Raw genomic sequence first — 22,386 nt, forward strand, 5'->3', positions numbered from 1 at the left:
AATGGGAAACAGGGGCCACTTTTAAGTGATACATTTTCCCTCTATGCTTTGTATTATTGTCCTGCTGACTTCATTTGGAATACAAAGCAATTGAAAATTCTTCCAAGAGTCTGTAAACTATATCTCAGTCTGCGAATGGATCGGTCAGAGGCAGAGATGGTGTAGGGCAAGTCCCTCGCCCCCAGCATCTAAATCCAGGTCACTCTGTATTGCTTTAATAAATATTTGCTGAATAAAGTAGTTCTTTTTCACTTTTCTTTACCCTAGGCAGTACAACTTGTTGTTTTAAAAGAATTGTTTTCAGGGCCATTTCTGCAAGTTTAAATGCTAACATTTTTGTGTGGCTATGTGTAACTAAAAATAACAATTGTAGACTGTCTTTTCATTTGCAGGGAGTGAACAAAATGGTGGACTTTCTTTTCTAGAAATTAGAAAGAGATTTGACAACCCAAAAGGTATCAAACATTATCTTAACATTGTAAAAATATTAATTTTGATCAACACACACAAAAAAAAAACAAAACAAAGACTTTTTCATTGCATAGCAAGTCCAATATATTTTAATCTATACTTTTAGAGGCAGAAATGGAGATGAACAAGGCCTAAATCATTTGCTCAAGATCTTAGAACTGGTTCATAGGCCAGATGCCTGGCCTGGCCTGACCACACTGGCGACTATTGGGTATGTGTGGTGTGGTGCTGCCTAATAGTAATTCCAGCCCAGGAGAACTCTCTTCAGGGAGAGAGGAGAGCTCTCTTTCAAGGGTCTCAGCTCCATTTTTCTACACTTAATTGTTTGAAAGTCCTTCATTATTATTGACTGGAAATCTGCTTCCCTCAGGCTCCCATTGATCTGGGCAGTACACCTGTAATCCCTCTCCCACAATTGCCTTGCTCTAAGAATGCACCACCCTACTCCCCCACCACTTCCCCTTGCATCTGTTTGTGGGAACACTGTAAATAAGCCTTCGCAGAAGTCCAGGGTCCCAAAGCAGCCAAGGTTGGCCAGGTCTTCTGCAGGAGGCGGAATGTTAGTAGGGTTTATCAATAGCTCCCAGGACCTACTGAGAACAGAAGGCAGGACATTCCCTCAGAACCAGTTCATGATGGCTCCCAAGCCCAAACTGTATCCACCTCTAGAACACAGACATTCCCATAAAATGAAATTGGTCATAAAAGTAGTGAACACAGTGAAATAACTTGGTCCCTCTGATTTATAGTTAAGTTTGTATTCCTTAAACAGGCAGGAAAGAGACTCAAGAAATTAGTGCAGAAGAGACTTATAAAAGACAGTACAGGAAGTAAGGCACTTGCCCTGCACACAGTTGACCTGAATTCAATCCCTGACACCATTTATGATCCCTGGAGCCACTCTAACAGTGACTCCTGAGCATAGTGCCAGGAGTAATTGAGAATGACAGGGTGTGGTCCCCCCCAAAAACAAGAAAGACATCAGAAGAGGGGGGCTGTGAATGGTGACATGAAGGAGGACCCTGTGCAGGAATGATGACCTGGTACCTAAGGGGGTGGAAATGGCAGCAGAACCTTACTCAGTACCAGGGTTACCTGGGTACCCTGGCAAGACAGCTAGACATACTGATAATACATTTATGTCCTTTCCATCAATCACATTGTTGAACCAAAATTGCATGAGTGGGTTGCACGTTGGATATACCAATAAAGCGATCAGGCCAGCTCCCCTAAAAAAAGCCTAATCTAGAACAACTTTTCTCATTTGAGGGCTATCCATATTGGTCAGAAGAAGGCCATAGATGAAAATCTAAACAGGGGGGCTGTGACATGAGGCTAGGGGCCCATTCAATAGAAAAGCAGGAGGAAACCAATTTAGAAGAGGGCCATAGTTGGAGAAAGGTTGAGAACTGCCAGTGCAAGTATTGAGACAAAAGCTCCTTGGGTCATTCATTCTCAGCTTTCTCTGTCCCAACCTTGGGTAGTCCATGGCATTGATGAGTAAATTGCTTATCCTTCTGGAGCTATATGATTGAACTCTTACAACAGTCAAGTGTGGGCCAGAGATGTAGTTCCATGGTAGAGTGCTCTTGTTGCTGTGTAAGTCTCTGAGTTGGGCTCATCTGCCCACACCACCTTGTCTGGCCACACAAGTGCAGTGGAGCAGTGAGCAGTGGGCAGTGAGCCAAAGTGTCTACCTCCAGGCTCTCTGGCTACTTACCATGCCATGTTTGTGCATGGGGATGGGAATGCTCGCTTGTTTGCTTTAGGGCCACACCCAGAGATGCTCAGGCTTAATCCTGGTTCTGTGCTCAGGGATTACTCAGGACTCTGTTCCAGGCATTCCTTGGAGACCATTTGAAGTATAGGTTGGACCGTGCAAGGCAAGCATATATCTCTGTCTCTTTCTGTCTCTGTCTCTCTATCTCTGTCTCTGTCTCTGTTTCTCTCTCTGTCTCTCTCTCTGTGTCTGTCTGTCTCTTTCTCTCTCTCTGACCTGTTATGCATGCTCTTAAAGCCCCATTTTCCTTTCCAGGTCTTTCAGAGGTTAACATGGAGAACAAGTAGCAGTGACCGCATGAGTTGCAGGCTGGCCTAGCTCCAGTTCTGCCCACAGGGGCTGTCTTCTCTGAGCCCTGGAGAAGAATAACCTGGGAAGAATAACCTCCAGGTCCTTAGTCCTGCCCCGAATTGGTGTCAAAGTCTTTCTTTCTCTGAGAGGCAAACTCCCTTTTGTTTAATTTTGGACATGTTTCATTTGGAATTGTGGCAGAATGTTCAGCCAGCCACTAGCAGCCGGCATTGCTCCTCCTGCATCTCTACATCTGGGTGCTCCCAGCAATGAACATGACATGACACCAGACCCATCAAGATAAGGCGCCTCGCGGCCACATGGCTCCCCTTTCTTCCGGATCTTTCTTTATTGCGCTGCACGTTTTCTGCTCACTTCCAGCAGGGAAGAGTTTATAAGCGTGGGGCGAGGCAAGCCAAGCTGCAGGCAGCTCCCCGCCAGGCTGGTGTGCGGGCTCCGAGGACTCCGGGGACAGAGATGCATTTCCCTTTAATAAGCTTCTCACACTACATTAAAGATAAAAGGGGAAGGGAAATATTTATATTCTGACAAAGCAGCTCTTCCCTTCAGGCTCTTGTTTTATTTATTAACTGGTGCGGTCCCTCTCTCTTGGTCTGTCTCTGTCAGTGTTTCAGGGGTGAGCATTTCCTCTCTTGCTCCCCGGCAGTCATTAATTTTGTGGGTGAGTGACAGTGACTGGGGGTGGGGACTTTAGAATCCTTGTCAAAAAGATGAGATTTATATGTGGGCACCATTCCCAGGGACACCAGTAGGGATGTCTATGCCCTACTGAGAGCTGCCCCTCCTCACTCCCACCCCACTGGTTAGGGAGCCTGGGACAGCAACACATAGGGTGTTTGGGAAGCCCGTCACTGGATAGGAAGGTCTGTCTGTATGTTCAGCCACCCTCCCACAACCTGGGGGTGGATCTGCAGACAGTGGGGCTTCTCCCTTTTGTTTGGCCCCTTTTGTCTTCATTCACCAAGGGATAGCTGAAGGAAGCTTGTTTCCTCCTGCTAATCTACCCAGAGCCAGTAAAATCCAGGTATGATGTTTTGAATTTCCATTCACCCCTTCTCAATAATTATTGCAGCCACTCATTGTCCAGACCTAATGAGTTTGTTAGGTAGTTAATCCTCTGAACACACAGTCCCCAACCCCCTACTACTGGAGTCAGCAGGGAGAGGAAGAAAGAGGGGGGAGGGAGGGAGAGGGGGAGAGAGGGAGAGAGAGAGAGAGAGGAGAGAGAGAGAGAGAAGGAGAGAGAGAGGAGAGAGGAGGAGAGAGAGAGAGAGAGAGAGAGAGAGAGAGAGAGAGAGAGAGAGAGAGAGAGAGAGAGAGGTAGAGAGGGAGAGGTGGAGAGGTGGAGAGGGAGAGGTGGAGAGGTGGAGAGGTGTACACTACATGCACATGGTTTGGAGTTTGAGGTGGGGTTAGGCTCTGCTCAATTGCCTGGTGTAATACCTGGGGCAGTCTTCCTGTTTAGTAAGTAGAAGCTCTTACATTGTTTGATTAAAAATGTGTTTTTTTTTTTAAGTCCTGTCCCACAAAAAAATGAACAACTCAAAGTACAAGGACAGCAACAATGACCTTTACCCACTTGAGGTCCTGTGTAGGGTGATGGGTGAGAAGACAGACTTGTGGGGCTGGGATGGAGGTCGATCCTGGTTCCCTGGTTCCATTCAAGGGAACATCTGGTTTTCCAGAAGTGCTAGGACTGATCCCTAAATTCAGCACTAGGAGTGACCCCTGAACACAACTGGGCATGTGGGTTGAGATATTAAGATAAGATAGCAAACTGTTTGCCTTGCATGTGACTATGCTGATTCTATCTCTGGCACTGTATACGGTCCCCTGAACACAGACTCAGGAGTAGTCCTTGAGCACTGTCAGGTGTAGTCAATATCACCCTCCTGCTCCCAAACAGAAGTCCAAGACCTTTGCTTTAACTAAACTTTTCCTAAACTAAACAGTGTATCTATTTCCTCACCTGGTAAAACTATTTTTGTTTATTTTTCTTCCTCTCTTCCTTGATGTCATGATGAGTGGTGGCTGTGGTGCAGTTGTTAGCTGTAGCACTTGCCAGGCTCCAAAATCAGATTTCGGTGTTAACAAACTCTGCTGCCATGCTCCTGAACTTTGCTCCTTTTCTGGTGGTGCTTGTACACAAGCTCTCTGGGGTGGGAGGACTGTACTCTCAGTCAGGCACTTATGGTAAGGCACACGGATTAGGGCGGTGGTGCTGACTGGAGGTTGCTGTTGTGTATCTCTGGTTTGTGAGAGTTCTTACTTTCTGTGTGTCTCCATGGATTTCTTCTTACTTCCTATGTGTCTCTTCGGGTCTGTCAGAATTTTTACTTCCTAGCTATGGCTCTCACATTTAGTTTTGGTGTTCATTGGAGATCACATCCATTTTTTTTTTTTTTTTTTTTGGTGTTTGACTATGGCCTGCCCAGTAACTGAGTAACTGCGTCATCAGGGATTGTAGACCATAGAGGTGCCAAGATCATGCTTGGTTCCTGTGGAAAACTGGGGATTTGAACTCTGGTCATACGATTGCAGGAGGTTCTTTAAACTGCTGTGCTTATTCCTTTGGACACTATTTCAAAAAAATTGAAAATATCAGTGTGGAGATTGGATTGCATCAGCGTTCCTGCCAGCGGTCTTGCCTGCTTCACAGGTGGGTCAGGCTGTACACAGACTGATTCCTGCCAGTTTCTGCTGGGTATCAGAGGCACTTGGTGGTCATCTTGGGCCTTGCTGTTCCCAGCAGCCTGAGATTGGATTTCTTCAGCATCCTTACTAGCGGACTTGACAATGAATACCACCTCAACATGTAGAAAAACCCACAATACAAGTGTAACAATGGGGAAACAACGCAGGCCAACACCAGGCAATGAAAATGAAGATGGCAATCCTGAAGACCCAAAAACGGCCAAACACCTAGTTAGTCTCTCAGATATGGAGTTTAGAGAAGAAATATGGAGGATGTTCACAGAACTCAAAGAAAGTATAGAAGATAACACTAATAAGAATTAAGAGAATGTGAAGATAGAAATCAGAAAACTCTAAACTGAAATATCAGGTCAAATAACAGGTCTGAAAAACTCAGTAGACGAATTGAATGAAAATGTTTGGATTGGGATCAGAAGATAGTTCATAGGATCAGTATGCAAGCTTTCTATGTGGAGCTACAGTTAAGTCTCTGATACTCCCTGGGCTCCCAACACTCACAGGTGGTCCCCAAACCGAAGGTTTGATTTGACCTAGGAGAAAAGCATTTGTGAAATTAATGAACTTTGAATACTAGTTCCTAAATGAGAAGACATATTTGTTTCTGAAAGGTTATACCAAGGTTAAGGGGAACAAAAAGTTTATGGCAACTTATTGGTGAATTGACTTCCTGCCAGATGGTTTGGTCAGGTAGTGGCCAGACACATATTTATGTCTCCCCATTAATGGCACTTGCACTATTTGAAGTTTTGTTTCCCTTCCCCTCATTGTTATTGCAGTGTTGGGGTTCCTGCCCTGTGGTTTTGGCACTGGGGATTCCCAAGGGCAGTGCCACCAGAATAGCTTCTGGCATGGGGTGTGGTGCTCTGCACTCAACTCTCAGGCTCACGCCTGCAGTCAGGCCTTTGCCATCAAGACAGCCCTGGACTTGGGCTCCCACCTCTCCATAGCTATCATTTTCAATTTGGCTTCCGAGCACCTCCATTCCAATCGACTTTCATTGGGATTCAATGTTTATTGCTAGTTTTTTACTCAGATTTCCACATGACAAATCAGGATCCTGACTATGTTTCATGGTCAAGTATATATTATTCTTCCTCCCCTTCTGCCTACAGAACTCATTGTTTTTATTATGCAGTGATCCTGAGAATAAAAATCCTTGAAATTCATCATATGTAAAATATTTGGCAGTTCCTTCTCCCTGTGTGACTGACTGCTGGCTGATTAGGTCCAATATTCTTTTCTTTTTTGGTTTTTGGGCCACACCACTGTGCTGAGTATTACTCCTGGCTCTGTGCTCACAGTTCACTCCTGGTGGACTTACAAGACTATATATATTTGGGGGGGCGGGTTGGGTCACACCCGGCAGCGCTCAGGGGTTACTTCTGGCTCTATGCTCAGAAATAGCCCCCCGCAGGCTCGGGGACCATATGGGATGCCAAGATTCGAACCACCATCCTTCTGCATGAAAGGCAAACACCTTACCTCCATGCTATCTCTTCAACCCCACAAGACTATATTTGATGCTTTGTCAGCCACGTGCAAGGCAATTCCTTATCCCCAGACAGAGAGGAGGAGTTGAGAGGCAGAGAGAAGGAGGAAGTCGGAGAGTGTGGCATACATCCCGCACAAGCACACTGCTGGCCAGAGAAGAGTCAGCTGCTAAGCAGGCCAGGCAGCAGAGGCAAAAGCACATTGGATAAATGTCCTTGCAGGCCACATGTGGCCTGTAGGCTGTAGTTTGAGGACACCCCACTCTATGCTACCTCTCCAGAGTATTCTGGTCATCTTTTCTTTCTTAGAACCAGTGTTGCTTCATAACTTTGGGGTATTCTTCTTTTACCATCTAAAATGACTCCTTTTATTTATAAGGATAAAACCAGACTCATTATTTTCCCTTTACAAGATCCAAGATTTCCCATTTGGATGCTTGAAGGGGTCATTTTTCTTAAGGTTTTGTTGATGATTCTGTAGGAAATTTTACTAGTTTGGAATGAGCCTCTTTAATGATTAGATTCAAGCATCTTTTGAGTTTAAGAAAATTTTCTATATTGTCCTATATACCTATTCTTTGTGTTATAATTACATATATGAATTTATTCCTGATTATTATTCTTTTTTATTTTTGTTTTTTGGGTCACACCCAGTAGTGCTCAGGGGTTACTTTTTGCTCTGTGCTCAGAAATATGCTTTGCAGGCTTGGGAGCCCCCTATGAGATGCCTAGGATCAGTCTGGGAACTTGGGTCAGCTTCATGCAAGGCAAATGCCCTATCCATTGTGCTATCACTCTGGCCCTATTATTCTATTCTTTATAGTTGCTTAATCTGAATTTTTTAAAATATTTTATTTTATTTTATTTTGGTTTTTGGGTCACACCCGGCTGCGCACAAGGGTTACTCCTGGCTCTACGCTCAGAAATCGCTCTTGGCAGGCTCAGGGGACCATATGGGATGCTGGGATTCAAACCACCGTCCTTTTGCATGGAAGGCAAACACCTTACCTCCATCTATCTCTCCAGCCCTTATTCTGACTTTTTTTTAAAATCTAATTATGAATTTTATTTTTGTGGTACTAAGGATCCAAACCCAGAGTCTCCCCATAGACATGGCATCCATTTGAACTTCATTCTGGCTTCATTCTGATTACTTCTATTTCCTCTTCCACATCCTCCTTCCTCATTGTTACCATAGTTGGGGTGACCTGGTGATGGTTCTCTCTGGAGGATGAGACTACAACATGCTTTGTTGCAGTGCTTATACATGAGACCATGGAGCTCACTGAGGTTAACCCTCCTTTCATGTCATGCTTGGAGGTACTTTTAGCAGAGGCCACTTGCATCTTAGTTGCGCTGTGTATGTGGGTGAATGCAGCACTCACCCAGGCTAGCCAGTTTTCACTTCCTGCCCTTAGTTCTCACATCTCTTTCTAGTTGCTTGTTGGAGGCTGCACCCCCTTTTTCTGGAGCTTTCTCTTGGCTGTGGTTTTCTGAAAATCTTGGGGAACTTGTCATCACAGAAAGTAGAACTGCCAGATCCAGGTTACAGAGCTGCCAGCATCATCTTCACTCTTCTGGGACACTGGGAACTAGAAATCATGACCATAAACTGCAGGGCAGGTGCTCTGGACCTCTGTGTTATTCCTCTGGGCTCTGGTTTTTTGTTTAGCTTCTGTTATACAGGTACTTTCCAGCCATTTTTTTTTTTTTTGGTTCACTGTTTTGGTAGAAAGAGATAGGCACAATCTCTTATGCTTTTGGTTTGTTGTTTACAGAAGGTGATGCTATTTAGTTTCTCTATTCTTTCTTGAAAAGGAATTCATTCTTTGTGACTATTCTTTAAGCTTGAGCTCACTGTACATTTGTTTGGGCTCATCTATATGGCAAATGGAAGTTCCTACCCCTCTACCTCAGTGATCTTCACCTGGCCCAATGTGGGACAACAACGTGGCCAAAAGTGAAAAATCATACAAGGTGTGTGTGTGTGTGTGTGTGTGTGTGTGTGTGTGTGTGTGAAAGAGAGAGAGAAAAGAGAGAGAAGAAAGAGAGAGAGAGAAAGAAAGAGAGAGAGATATGTAGCCTAGGAGGCCAATCTGAAAAAGGCAGAATGATATTGCTCTATATTAGTAGTGGAGTTGAAGAAGAGAAATAACTTCTGGAGGGTTAAATAACAATGAAAATGCTCTGTAAGCTTGGAGTAAACAACATGGACTTGAAATGTGTGGCGTTCAAGAGCAGTGCCTGAGAGTTGAAGCTTGGGTATTCCCAGCTCTGTGATAGAGAATTGGTTAGCCTTGGGGAAGTTCTTGGGGTGGTTGTGCGGCCCAGTGGGGCATTGGTTGTGTGAGCACAGGGCAGGAGAAGGTACATGGTGGACAATATACTGTTTGAGAGATTCTAATAATCCAGTCTTCAGAGTCACGCATCCAGGCTCAGACTTTGTCATCTGTTCTCTAAGTGACCTTGAGCAAAGTACTTGTTTTTTTTTTTTTTTTGAGTCTCACTTCTTTTTCAATCTATAACACAGGATTAATAGCATAAGCTCTCATTACCATTGCTAATGATGATTAATGAGGGAATTTATCTAAAGACAAAGCCATTAGCACTTTAAATAATGGCAAATATTGTAGAAGACCTTGTATCCCTAACTAAATGGTATGATCTGTGGAGGAAGTTTATGGCATTCTTATTGGATGCCTAATGTCTAATCAATGGTCAATATTAATCAATGAATGATTTTGCTCTATCAGTTAAGTTTTATTTACTGGCAAGCAGAAGAGACCCAAAGTCAAACTGGTTGAAAGTAGAGATCAGTCAGTAAACTGTAGGTCTGAGGGTCAAATGAAGCTCATTGCCTATTTTTATAGAGCTAAGAGCTCAGAAGCTTTTTACATTTTTTTTAATGTCTGGAAAAAAATCAAAGGAATTTTTGAGAAACTTGAACATGACATGAAATCCAAATGTCAGTGTGTACAGATAACGTGGTATTGGAACACACCACTGCTCGTTTATATATGTATCATGACTGGTAGATGTTGGCAGACTTTCTCTGGAAAGGGCCAGATAGTAAATATTTCAGCTTTTGTGAGCTCTGTGGTATCAACTCTGCTGCTGAGCAGGGAAGCAGCCACAGGCAGCAGTCACAGATGGGGGAGGGAGAGGACCCAAAACAGCATGGAGCGTGGACAGGCTTCTAGACAGAGAGGCCAGTCTCTGGGGTTCCAGGCTTTAACCATTCTCTGCATTTGGGTTGAGTCACCTTACTTCACTGGGTACATTGGACTGCAAAACAAAAAGGTTGGATTAGAAGTTAAAGATTTATTTTAGTTCAGAAAACATTCTCTCTCTCTCTCTCTCTCTCTCTCTCTCTCTCTCTCTCTCTCTCTCACACACACACACACACACACACACACACAATGTTGGTGTTTAATAACCCAGCACTTTACTCAAATGATGGGCAACTGTTAGAATACTTTAATTGTGCACAGCAGAAGCCAACTTTAATGAAAGTACAAAGGCTATTTATGAAGGCTCTGAAAAGTCTCAGAATGACAATTGAAAAGACATATTCAGGACAGGAGTTAAGGCAGATCTGGGAGCATGGGGAAACAGAAATGAGGAATGTTCTCATCAGGAAATTCTCAGGGAACTCTGGATACTCTTGAGAAGAACCAAGATAAAATTTGTGATGGTTTGTCTCTAGCCTAGCTAAAGATTGTAGAAAGGAACCACCATGATTGCATCCAATAGGGAGGGGCTAGTCCCAAAGTCACATGTTCTAGAAAAAGGGGGGAATGGAATAGTTACGTACTGAACACATATCTGCCTATGACAGAGTGAAGGGCAGAATTGTGTCAGTTAGGATCCCACCAATCCTAAGACACTCTTAGAAGTCTAAGTGATCCAAAGAATTAAAAATAAATATGACAGTAGCATAAGGAGTCAACAAATGATTCAAAGAACTCAAAATAATTCTAGAGTCATTTCTTCATTCTTTCAGTTACTGTGTATTGCATTTGTAAATAGCAATTTGGAGGAACCATGAAGAAAGAGAATGACCCATAAGATTGGTGAGAAAAGGTGCTAGAGTTTTACCCCAGATGATCTGGTAGCAAAACTCTATTCCCTGATAATTTGAAATATTAAAACATATCCAGGCATATGTGATTTCATCTTCTTACTGGAGAGAAATTAAGTAATTCTCTAATTATATGTATGACTCTGTAGGCAGAGGATCCTGAGATGAGTGACATGTCACAGGTTAAGGGGCAGAGCTAAAGGCAGGACCTTTCTGCTTGACTGGAGTAACTGTTCCTGAGCAGCTGCCAACCACCGTAGACTCTTAGAAGCAGCTATCATATGTGGGACCTTTGCTTCAGGCTTCCCCGCCAAACCAGGCGCTGGTCAGGTGCAGGAAGTGGGTCATGATCTGTGTTTACAATGGGGCCATACATGGTACTAGACTCGAAGAAGGCAGGTACCCCTCTGGGCATGGACCACAAGGCTCCATGGCTACAATGGAATTTATCTTCGCTTCAGTTTGGCATCATTCCTCTGTATGGTCAGGGCCATAGCAGTAGTGACTTCTCTCTGAGTGAAAGATGGCAGGGACGTTTCTTTCCATGGGAGACTGAATCTATCGCTCTGTGGAGTTCCTGTTAGCTGGTTTACCCAGCTCGATGTGTCCATTATTACTTCTGGCAAACAGTAAAAAGTCATGACATCAGAAGAGAACCAGTAAAGGTAACATCTCCCTTTGTCTCTCTTCTTTTTGATGGGAAAACTTGGGCCTCAAAATTCACTCAGAAGGAAATGTTTGTAAAAATCAGGCCTCAGTCAAGTACTTGTGCATATGTGCTCTTTGTTCAGGGAAATGGATGGGCTCCTGTTCCTACCTTTGAAGGCACTGCTGCACCCATCAGGCCTCAGTGTCTCCATTCCCCAATTCCCCTGGCTGCAGGCTCAGGCAGGCCCATTTCTTCAGGTCCAGCCTCATAGCTGACTATGCTGAGTGGGTGGACTACAGAGTTCATGAAATCACTTATTAACGTAAATTGCTGCTGCTTTTGACTATTTACCCTGACTTGAAAGGGGGTGGGGTGGGGTGGGGGTAGTGGTCCTGGCACTACTTCTCCTGAGGAATCAGTCAGCTCCTCTAGCCTGCTCCTCTAGCCTACATTTGAGGAAGGCAGAAGTTTCCAGCTTTAGTTTCAAAGCAATCTAGACTGTCTCCAATTATTGGAAGCCTGTTGAGAAATCCTTGAAATTAAATTAAGCTCTGTTCACTTAGGCTTCATAAATCAATGTCCCACACTCTGTCATGATCAGGAGAGGGAAAGTTGGAGAATCAGAGGTTTCTAGATGGCTGCACTACCCAAAAGATCAGTACCCTTGGAGATTATTTGAGGTTGTTTAATTACAATTTATCTTTTTATTTTCTCCCAGGGTGTGTATGTATCTATTTCTGCACTCAGAAAGTGGTATTTGTAATCATACCCCATTGTGCTTAGGGTCTCTTCTGGCTCCGTGCTGAGGGGTGCTCAAGGGACCATGAGTGCTAGGAACTAACATTTCTTCTCCCTCTGAATTTTATTTATTTATTTATTTTAGTTTTGGGGCCACATCAGGTGATGCTCAGAGCTTATTTCTGGCTCAGGGATCACTCCTGGAAGGAGGGTTGGGACCATATAGGGTACTGGGGATCAAACTTAGGTTGGCTATGCAAGACAAATGTATTCCCTCCAAATCCATATTATTTCTCCAGCCTTTTTTCCCTGAACTTTAATACCAATCAGCTCTTCATTCTTTTTTGCTTTGTTTTGGTTTCAGGACCACGCCAGGCTGTGCTCAAGGCTTACTCCTGGCTCTGCGTTCAGATTCACTCCTGGTGAGACTTGGGGATTGAATACAGGGATTGAATTTAGGTTGACTACATGCAAGGTAAGCATTCTTCCTACCTCATGTATTATATCCTTAGCTCTGGACCCTTAGCTCTTACCCCTTAGTTTGTAACTGTTAATTGTCTCCATGTAACTTTGGTAATTTTTCTCTCCCCTTTAGTCCTCACCACATTTCTGATCTCTATCATCATGACTGTGGATCTTGGGTATGATTTGTTTGTTTGTTTTTGGGCTACACCCAGTGATGGTCAGGGGTTACTCTTAAGAGGCTTTGCACTCAGAAATTAATCCTGGTAGGCTCAGGGAACACTATGGGATACTAGGATTTAAACCTGGGTCAGCCACATGCTAGGCAAATGCCTTACTGATTGTGTTATCGCTCCAGCCTCTCAGGTATGTATTAACGAGACCCAACATGAGTTAATTTCCTCCATGTCAGTTTCCCAGGCAATTTCTGTGGGCACTAAAGATCTCTCCCCTTGACTTAGGGGTTGGGAAGCTTTTAAGTTTACCTTTTTCATAATCCAGAGGATCTGGCTAACCTTCTCAACATAAGTATTTTCCAGGACGTAAAAGCAAAACTCTAAGAAGAGAATTTTCACTTTGAGTTCAGTGAACTTCACTTTTGCTTCATGAAACTACAGAAATTTAGGACCACACAAATCGGGAACAATAGTGAAGAAGGTGATGGGGAGAAATGCCCAGGTGGTAGCAATATGACACTCCCCACAATCTTCGGTGTGTGTGGGTGGGTGGTGGTGGAGAGGTGGTTCCAAGACACCCTTACACCCTTGGAGGACCACCCAAGCTGAGTCTAAGATAATATAGGCCAGTGGTCGGCAACCTGCGGCTCGCGAGCCACATGTGGCTCTTTACACTTTTAATTTGGCTCTTCTGTGTGCCGGGCAGCCGCTCCAGGAGTCAGGACTCTGCTCCTAGCCTCCGTCAGTGCGCGCCCCGTGTGCAGCCCAGGCGGCCGGCTCCAAGAGTGTAAGATGATACCCAGTATCAACTCTAAACAAAGGTGTTCCCCTAACGTCATCCTTTCTTAAACCTCTTCCTTTGATATGTAAAAGTCCACTGAATATGTACTTTTGTCTCTCTCTCTTGACCTGAAGCCTATGGTATTGGGAATTGGTTTGAATAAAGAAAGAGGTGTTCTAGCTTTTTGGGTTCGAGGCAGACAGTACAAGGGAAAAGGCCATGGACTCCATGATCATCCTTTCCTGGCTAGCTTGGTTTATTATTTCTTTCCTGCTACCCTGCTTCTTCACACCAGGTTGGGTGGGGTTTAGAAATACAATGCCTGGAGTGATCTTAAAACACATATTTTATTTTGCATAAGAGTGGGCATCTTCCATGAAGGGATTCTCAACCCAGAGTTTTCTTTTCCGTGGATTCTCATCTCGTGTTCAGAGTACTCATGATTAAAGTTGTGAGCTAATGCCCTTAAATGCTGTTTTTCATATTAATTATGACTTTTTTTTTTTTTTTTTTAGTTTTTGGACCACACCCGGCGATGCTCAGGGGTTACTCCTGGCTGTCTGCTCAGAAATAGCTACTGGCAGGCACCGGGGACCATATGGGACACCGGGATTCGAACCAACCACCTTTGGTCCTGGATCGGCTGCTTGCAAGGCAAACGCTGCTGTGCTATCTCTCTGGGCCCTGATTATGACTTTCTGCATAATATAAGTGCCAATCAGAAATTTTTTGCAAGAGTGGAAACATTTCAATATCTCCTTCTCAGACACAGCTATCCCAGAATCAGATTCTTTTTTGAACACATCCATCTTATGTCTCACTGTAAAAACTACTTGTGAAACTCCCCTTCAGAGAAATATTAAATTCATAGAGAAAATGAACAATGTCTGCCAAATACACAAGCTTAGCTATCTATTCCTTGTCGAACTGGGGCTATACAAAGTCACAGTTTGCTCTCACAGGAACTGCACTACTTCTTCCCTCTTGCCAACAAGGCGAGAGAGCACCCTTCCCCTGAACAGCCACTTCACTTCTTCATGTAGAAGATGCTAGTAGCAGGCATCCATATTCTCACCCAGGGTGGTGAATAGCCTGGATTTGATCACAATTGTGAATTTCACAAATTATCTTTACTGTGTTATCTGTCACAGAGTTTAGTTCAGCAGGGAGTTTTTTTTTTTAAATCCAGTCTATCATACAATGAGTGGATACAATGTATGGGTGTGCAACTTCTGTTTCTAGTGACTACATAAAAACACTGAGCCATGCACAGTGCATCATCTGTACATACATCAACACATCAGATTATTATTCTGAGTGAAATGAGTCAGGAGAGGTGTAGACACAGAATAATCATTTGTGGCATATAAGAATAATAAATGGCAATATGGTAATAATATCTACAGAAAATAGGGATGAGGGACAGGAGGACTAGTCCATGATAGGAAGCTTGCCATAAAAAATGGTGAGTTTGGTTAGAATAGAGAAAGGTATATTATGACATTGATAGTTGGAACATAACACTCTGGACAAGAACTGGATGCTGAAAATGGATAAGTGACATGCATGGTACCCTTTACTTAACAATATTGCAAACCACGGTGTCATAAAGGAAATTTTGCAAACTTCAGTGTCATAAAGGAAAAGAGAGATAGAGAGAAAAAAGCAAAATACCTGCCCCTGACATAGGCAGAGGAAGGTGAAGGGTAAGGAAACAAGGGACATTGGTGGTGGGGAAAGTGCACTGGTGAAGGGTGGTGTACATTCTATGATTGAAACTCAAGTATGAATAATTTTGTAACAAATATGCTTAAATAAAAAATTATTTTTAAAATGTTTCAGGAACTCTATCATAATTTCTTTATGATATATCATATGCCTTTAATAAAGTGCTGTTTTTGTTTTTGTGTGTATTTTAGTTTGGTTTCCTTCAGCACACACTAAAGTGTCAATAGATTTTTTTTCCTTTCAGTGAAATCACTACTTTTCTCTGGAACACTGTCCTTGCTTTTCAAGATTGTTAAAAGTTTTTTTCTCTTTTATCTGTTTCATCTCCATATTGTAGGATTTCAAATTTTCATCACATTTTGGTTATCAAGGGAAACGTTTTGAAACATTTTGCTTACTTATTATCAGAAATCAAAGCATTTTTCCTCGAGAAGGGTGTTCACTATCCAGAATTAACAAATGATCAGTGAATTCAAAATGTTACTTCACATCTAAATCAGCTTAATCATAAACTACAGGGGAAAGGAAACACAATTTTTTTGATGTTAGAAGATGTTATTTTGTTTGAAAACAGATATCTGTTTTTGCTCAAGATTTTGACAGAGAAACTTTGATTCACCTTCCAAGCCTGTTGAAACATTGCCATGAAAATAATTCTGATATTGACTACCTATTTTAAAACAGCACTTTTATATATGAGGGAAGCTTTTCTCAAGAGGTTTCAGGATTTCAGAAACAGCAAATTGACGTTGGCCTTTGTTAAAAAAAAAAAACCTCTGGATGCCACTGTAACGGAATTAAATTTTTCTTCCTTTAATATCAACATTGGCAACTTTGAAATGCAATTGCTGGATTTAAAAAACAAAGAACTGTGGACCTCAAAATTTGAATGTCTTTGTGCTAATTTAGAAAGATTGAAGAAACACAAATGTGGACTTAGTTCACAGCACAAGTGGTCAGCTTTGAAAGACCTGGAGAAGGAAGATATGCTGATTTTTAACACCTGGAATAGTATTCCTGACTCATAATCAACTGAAAAAGCTAGCGTTTGCTGTTCTTTTCTTGTTCAGGTCTACATATTTATGCGAACAATCATTTTCAAACATGAATCTTATCAAGAGTAAATTGAGAAATCATCTCATCGATGAGAACCTGGAATCGTGCCTAAAATTATACAAACCTGACATACAAACCTGACTTACTCAAACTATCCAAGAAAATGCAAGGCCAATATTTACCTTATTGTTTGTGACTTTGTCAGTCATTGTCAGGATGTAATTTTCTCTACATTGTAAAGCAAATTATATGGAATTTAACGTTATTGATAAATATTGTTCTAAAGTTTTTGTTTTATTAGTTGTGTTATTTGTATCCTGTGTGGATACTTGCATGCAGAATATTCTCAATAAAAACTTATTGAAACTAAAAACAGTGTACCATCCTATGTATTTTGGTTTTAAAAATGTGGCTCTCGGGGCCAGAGAGATAGCATGGAGGTAAGGCGTTTGCCTCTCATGCAGAAGGTCAGTGGTTTGAATCCCGTATCCCGTATGGTCCCCTGAGCCTGCCAGGAGCGATTTCTGAGCATAGAGCCAGGAGTAACCCTCGAGCACTGCCAAAAACAAAACAAAACAAACAAACAAACAAAATGTGGCTCTCAAAATAAATTTTAATTGTGGTTTTGGCGAGATTTGGCTCAGTTGAAATAAAAGGTTGCCGACCACTGATATAGGCTATCCCCCTTTTCTGATTTCTAGTAGACCCTCAACCTTTTCCCTTCTCACTTAAAATAATTTTCCAATTTTTTTCACGTCAAATGCCTTTAGGCAGTGATTCAAATCCCAAGAACTTCCAAAGAATGTTTCATTTCTGTTCACCAGGAGCTTTGAATAAGGAGCAGAAGTTCAAGCACTACACACCTGGACTGTGGAGGTGGTCCTTGGGCTGAACCACCTCAAGAGCTGGTCCATGAATCCTGTAGCAGGGGGTCTGTTGGGTCTTGGGAAATAGGCTATGGAATATCCAGAGTGGGAGATGGGGAGGCTCAAGGGGCTGTGGAGAGGATGAATGTATCAAAGCTTGGGCCCAGATTCATCTTTCTCTGGCTCTGCTTCTGTGCAGAGCTCGATAGAATTCTGTGCCTCGAAAGAGCTCACTGCAGGCCTTTCTCCAGGAACGTGACAATGGTTGGCGAGCGGGGAACTTTTCTTCACAGATGAACCTTGTGGAACCTGGATCAGATTAACCTGTGGTCCTTGCAGAAAGCAGAAAAGGGCAGGACCTTTCCTTGTGCAGTGTTTTATGAATCAAATAAAAATCTTTGCCAGAGCTTAATTCTATTTTATCTCTGTTACATCAGAGGACAGTCAGCTCTTATGTTATAAGAATGGGGAAAAAATAAACCCGCATTTTGTTCCAAAGTATTTCACTGACTGTGTCCTTTTAACTTCACCTGATTTGCTAGCCCTTAAATATCTCCATGGAAACTCTTATTTTTCTGTTTTTGTTTTTGGGCCACACACAATGATACTCCAAGGCTACTCCTGGCTCAGTGCTCAAGGGATCATGTGGTGCCAGGAACTGAGTCCAGACCTCCCACTTGCAAAGCTTGTACTCAGCCCATGGAGCTTTTTTTCTCTGGATTTTCCCATTTTTCCACTTTTAAAAATAAATCTGGTGTCCCAAACCATTTTATTGTCAGCCCAATAAGATTATTAAACTTTTCTTTTCTTTTTTTTTTTTTTTTTTTGTGGTTTTTGGGTCACACCCGGCAGTGCTCAGGGGTTATTCCTGGCTCCAGGCTCAGAAATTGCACCTGGCAGGCATGGGGGACCATATGGGGCGCCGGGATTCGAACCGATGACCTCCTGCATGAAAGGCAAACGCCTTACCTCCATGCTATCTCTCCAGTCCCTACTTTTTTTTTTGTTTTTTGTTTTTGGTTTTGGGGCCACACCCAGTGATGCTCAAGGGTTACTTCTGGCTATGCGTTCAGAAATTGCTCCTGGCTTGGGGGACCATATGAGATGTGTGTGTGTGTGTGGGGGGGGGAATTGAACCGAGGTCCGTCCTAGGTCAGATTCGTGCAAGGCAAATGCTCTACCATTTGCGCCACTGCTCCGGCCCCAATTATTAAACTTCTTAAAGGCTGTGCAGACAATGAAATAATAATGCGCAGATTCAGCAGTTAGCATGACTAACTTGGGTGATAACCTACAGAGAAAAACAAATTGTTTTTTGTCATGCTGGTGGTGCTCCCTGACCTGTAATCTGGGAATGCTACCAGGGCCTCCAGCAAGCAAGCAAAGCCCATGCTAGTTCTGATGAGCTCTCTTCCTGCTCAAGTCAAGAGTTTTTTGGGGGGTTGTTTGTTTTTGGTCTACACCTAGCAGTGCTCAGATTACTCCTGGGTCTGAGCTCAGAAATCACTCTGGCAGGCTCGGGGAACCATATTCAATGCCAGAGACTGAACCTGGGTCCATCCTGGGTTGGCCGCGTGCAAGGCAAATCACTCCGGCCTCTCAAGGAGGCTTTTTCATTATCTCTCCAGTAAATAAGCCTTAATGAGGGTGTCCTTTGCTTTCTATGCCACCCTCTCTAGTTCTCAAATAAAGTAGTAGATGTAACCATTACACTCATGTGATTTCTGAGGAGATGACCTCCATCTAAAAGTTTCATTCTTGGGGCTGGAGCGGTGGTGCAAGTGGTAGAGTGGGTTTTTTTGTTTGTTTGTTTTTTTGTTTTTTTTTTTTTTTTTGGCATGCTGACCTAGGATGGACCGTGGTTTGATCCCCTGGCATCCCATGTGGTCCCCCAAGCCAGGAGTGATTTCTAAGTGCATAGCTAGGAATAACCCCTGAGTGTCACCGGGTGTGGCCCAAAACCCAAAAAAATTTAAAAAAATGAAAATAAATAAAAAATGAACAAAAGTTTCATTCTTTAGTTTTCATTCTGATTTCCCTTAAGCTGAACAGGTCAGCTGGAACGAATTTTACTTTTAAGTAACCACTGCAGTTTTCCATTTGATCCTGTAAAGAGAGAGGTAAGGATTTGGTGTGAATCTTAAAGAAATACAATGCATGCTTTGGGGCTTTTTTTCCTGGTCCTGGGCTAGTCTCTTGGGGAGTCCATTTGCTAAACACAGTTCATTCTGCATTAGAATCAAACACAGATGAGGCTAAAGAGACTGCCAGCTATGTGAAGGACCACCTTTTGCAAAGAAACATAGAAAAAAGTTGTAAGAAGGGGGCCTGAGTGATAGCAGAGCAGGTAAAATGTTTGCCTTGCATGCCGCTAACCCAGGTTCAATCCCTAACATTCCATATGGTCCTCTGAGCCCACCAGAAGTGGACACAGAGCCAGTAGTAGTTCCTGAGCACTGCCAAGTGTGGCTCCTAGCCTTCCCCCAAAAAACACCTTAAAAATACGTAATAAGGGGCCGGGTAGGTGGCGCTGGAGGTAAGGTGTCTGCCTTGCAAGCGCTAGCCAAGGAAGGACCTCGGTTCGATCCCCCGGCGTCCCATATGGTCCCCCCAAGCCAGGGGCGATTTCTGAGCACATAGCCAGGAGTAACCCCTGAGCATCAAACGGGTGTGGCCCAAAAACAAACAAAAAAAATACGTAATAAGTTTTTTTGTTTTTGTTTTTGTTTTTTTTTTTGCTTTTTGTTTGTTTGTTTTTGGGTAAAACTAGCTCAGGCAAAGTAACCAACCTCTTAAGGGAATAAACTGACTGAATTAGAAGCAGGCAGATTAGATTTTTAGGAAAACATCCTTCCTTAAAACAATTAGCTTGATGTGACACAGTTCACGTCTGGAGCAAGTGAGACTGTTGGGAAATAAATCAGCAGGTGTGTATCAACTAGTGTTGAATGTTATGGTCAATAAGCATATTCATCTATCTTACCATCAAATGCCTTTTGAATGTGAATCTGAGGTCAAAAAGGAAATAATTTCTGTGTTTACACATACTTTTTTCCCCTCTTTGTGAGTAGACCACTTACACTTGCAAAATCTCCTTAATTAATTATAAAATACAATACAGGGATTACTCTCATTAGGTCCAACATAGAGGTTTGTTTTTTTTTTTTTATAACAATGGATAACATTAAAGTTTTGTTTGTTTTTCTTGGGAAATTAAATCAACAGATACGTATTTAGAGGCCCTTATAGCCATGTAACCCACCCTTACACTTACCATTAAAACTCTTATATTACTTTTCACATATTTGAGAGGTATAAATGAAGTCAGCTAAACCCATAGCAGAATTCTGACTTTGGCTGACTTTGGAGCTAGTTACTGAGGAGATGGGTGTAGGAACATCAAACCATTTTTGTTTTGTTTTGGTGTCTCAGCCAGCCTTACTCTTAGCTTCATGCTTAGGCATGAATCCTTGAAAGACTCAGGGAATATGTATGGTGCAGGAGATTGAACTATTAGGCTACTTGTAAGGCAAATATTACCTGTTATATTCTCTCTCTCTCTCTCTCTCTCTCTCTCTCTCTCTCTCTCTCTCTCTGATGGCAAGAGATGACCCAACTGCACATACTTGAATATGTCTCAAATTATATGGCATGGCCCTACAGCAAATATTTATGAGTTACTGAATGAGATGACAAATATCATTTGATTCAGTTGTTCTATTGACTCATGAATATAAACTTTCCCCCATTAGCAAAATAAATCAGTGGCTTAAATTGTTCTTAACAATAGCAAAGCATGTGAAAAATATGATAGGAAGAAGTTGCCAGTCTATTTATTTATTGGGTTTTTTTTTTAGGTGCCATACCCAGCGGCACTCAGGGGTTACTTCTGGCTCTGCACTCAGAAATCACTCCTGGCAGGCTCAGTGGGTCTTATAGGATGCTGAGAATTGAACCTGGGTCTGTCCCAGGTTGGCCTCATGCAAGGCAAACACCCTATCGCTGTCTATCGCTTCAACCCTGCCAATCACTTTAAATCACATCTTTTGATTTTGTTTTGTTTTGGGACAATATCCAGCGGTGCTGAAACCTTTCTCCTGGCTCTGCACACAGGAATCACTCCTGGTGGCCCAGAGGGGACCATATGGGGTACAGGGGATTGAATCCTGGCTGGCTGTTTACAAGAAAGCATTTTACCCACTGTGCTCTCTCTCTCTGGTAAAATTATACCCCCCCCCTTTTTTTAAAGCCAGACTACTTGGAAGAAGAGCTTGCCATAAATATTCCAAATTTCTTAGGCGTACGATATATAGCAGTGCTGGTGATTTTAATACCATCACTAATCATTCGGAATACTCTGACATCCTTTCACTCTAATATTTGTATATTTAGTGGGAGCTTTTTGAACAGTCACTCCACTAGCCAACAAAAGTCATTTCATGGTTATGATGTAATTGTAAGGTAGTATTTCAAGGCTGTCAAGATCAAAGACTTGAAATATGACTTACACAAAAAATTGGTCAGGAGGGACCACTCCAAACAACCTTTTAAAGGAACTAACCAATAGCATTTCATCTTCTGTTTTCCTTGTTTTATTTTTATTTTTTTTAAATAGACTCATATAAAAGATATATTCTCTGCACATGAATTAAAATTAAAGAGTGCAAATAAATAGTCTTAGATGAAACTTCACCCTTTGATTTAAACAGTGTATATATATTTATATGCTTAATGTATTGGCAATAAAAATAGGGACTCTGTGCTCAAGCTCTGAGTTTGGCTCAGTATTAAATTGGAAAATGGGTATTTTGAAAACCACTTGATGGTTAATGCACTGATTGAAGGAAATATCTTGAATGCCTTGGTGTATTTGCCTAACTTGTCTTCTTGGCCTTATAAATCCTAGCTAAAGGTTATCTTTAGAACAAATGTGGGCCAGGATGTGGCTCAGTTGGACTGTGCATGAGGTAATTGTGTGAATCCCTGGGTTCAATACCTGACACCATAAGTAAACCAGATTTTTCTATACCAAAAAAGAACCTTAAATGGTCATAGATTGTTTTGTATTTTGGCTTGCTATT

The 22,386-nt window shown here is 42.4% G+C and overlaps 1 protein-coding gene across 2 annotated transcripts in view; it reads right to left on the minus strand.

The window, feature by feature from the left end:
• NOP58 (NOP58 ribonucleoprotein) overlaps positions 1-22,386 on the minus strand; it is a 507,450-nt gene that overhangs the window by 293,594 nt on the left and 191,470 nt on the right. Inside the window, exon 1 of one of the 2 annotated variants that reach the window (XM_049773251.1) lies at positions 5,446-5,449. The exons of the other annotated variant lie outside the window; for it this stretch is intronic. The gene's annotated coding sequence lies outside the window, so the exon portion shown is untranslated. Of the gene's footprint in view, positions 1-5,445; positions 5,450-22,386 lie in introns of those variants that run through there. 2 annotated transcript variants of the gene reach the window in all.

This window comes from Suncus etruscus, chromosome 5 (genome assembly GCF_024139225.1).
Source record: "Suncus etruscus isolate mSunEtr1 chromosome 5, mSunEtr1.pri.cur, whole genome shotgun sequence".
Classification (NCBI taxonomy): Eukaryota; Metazoa; Chordata; class Mammalia; order Eulipotyphla; family Soricidae; genus Suncus; species Suncus etruscus.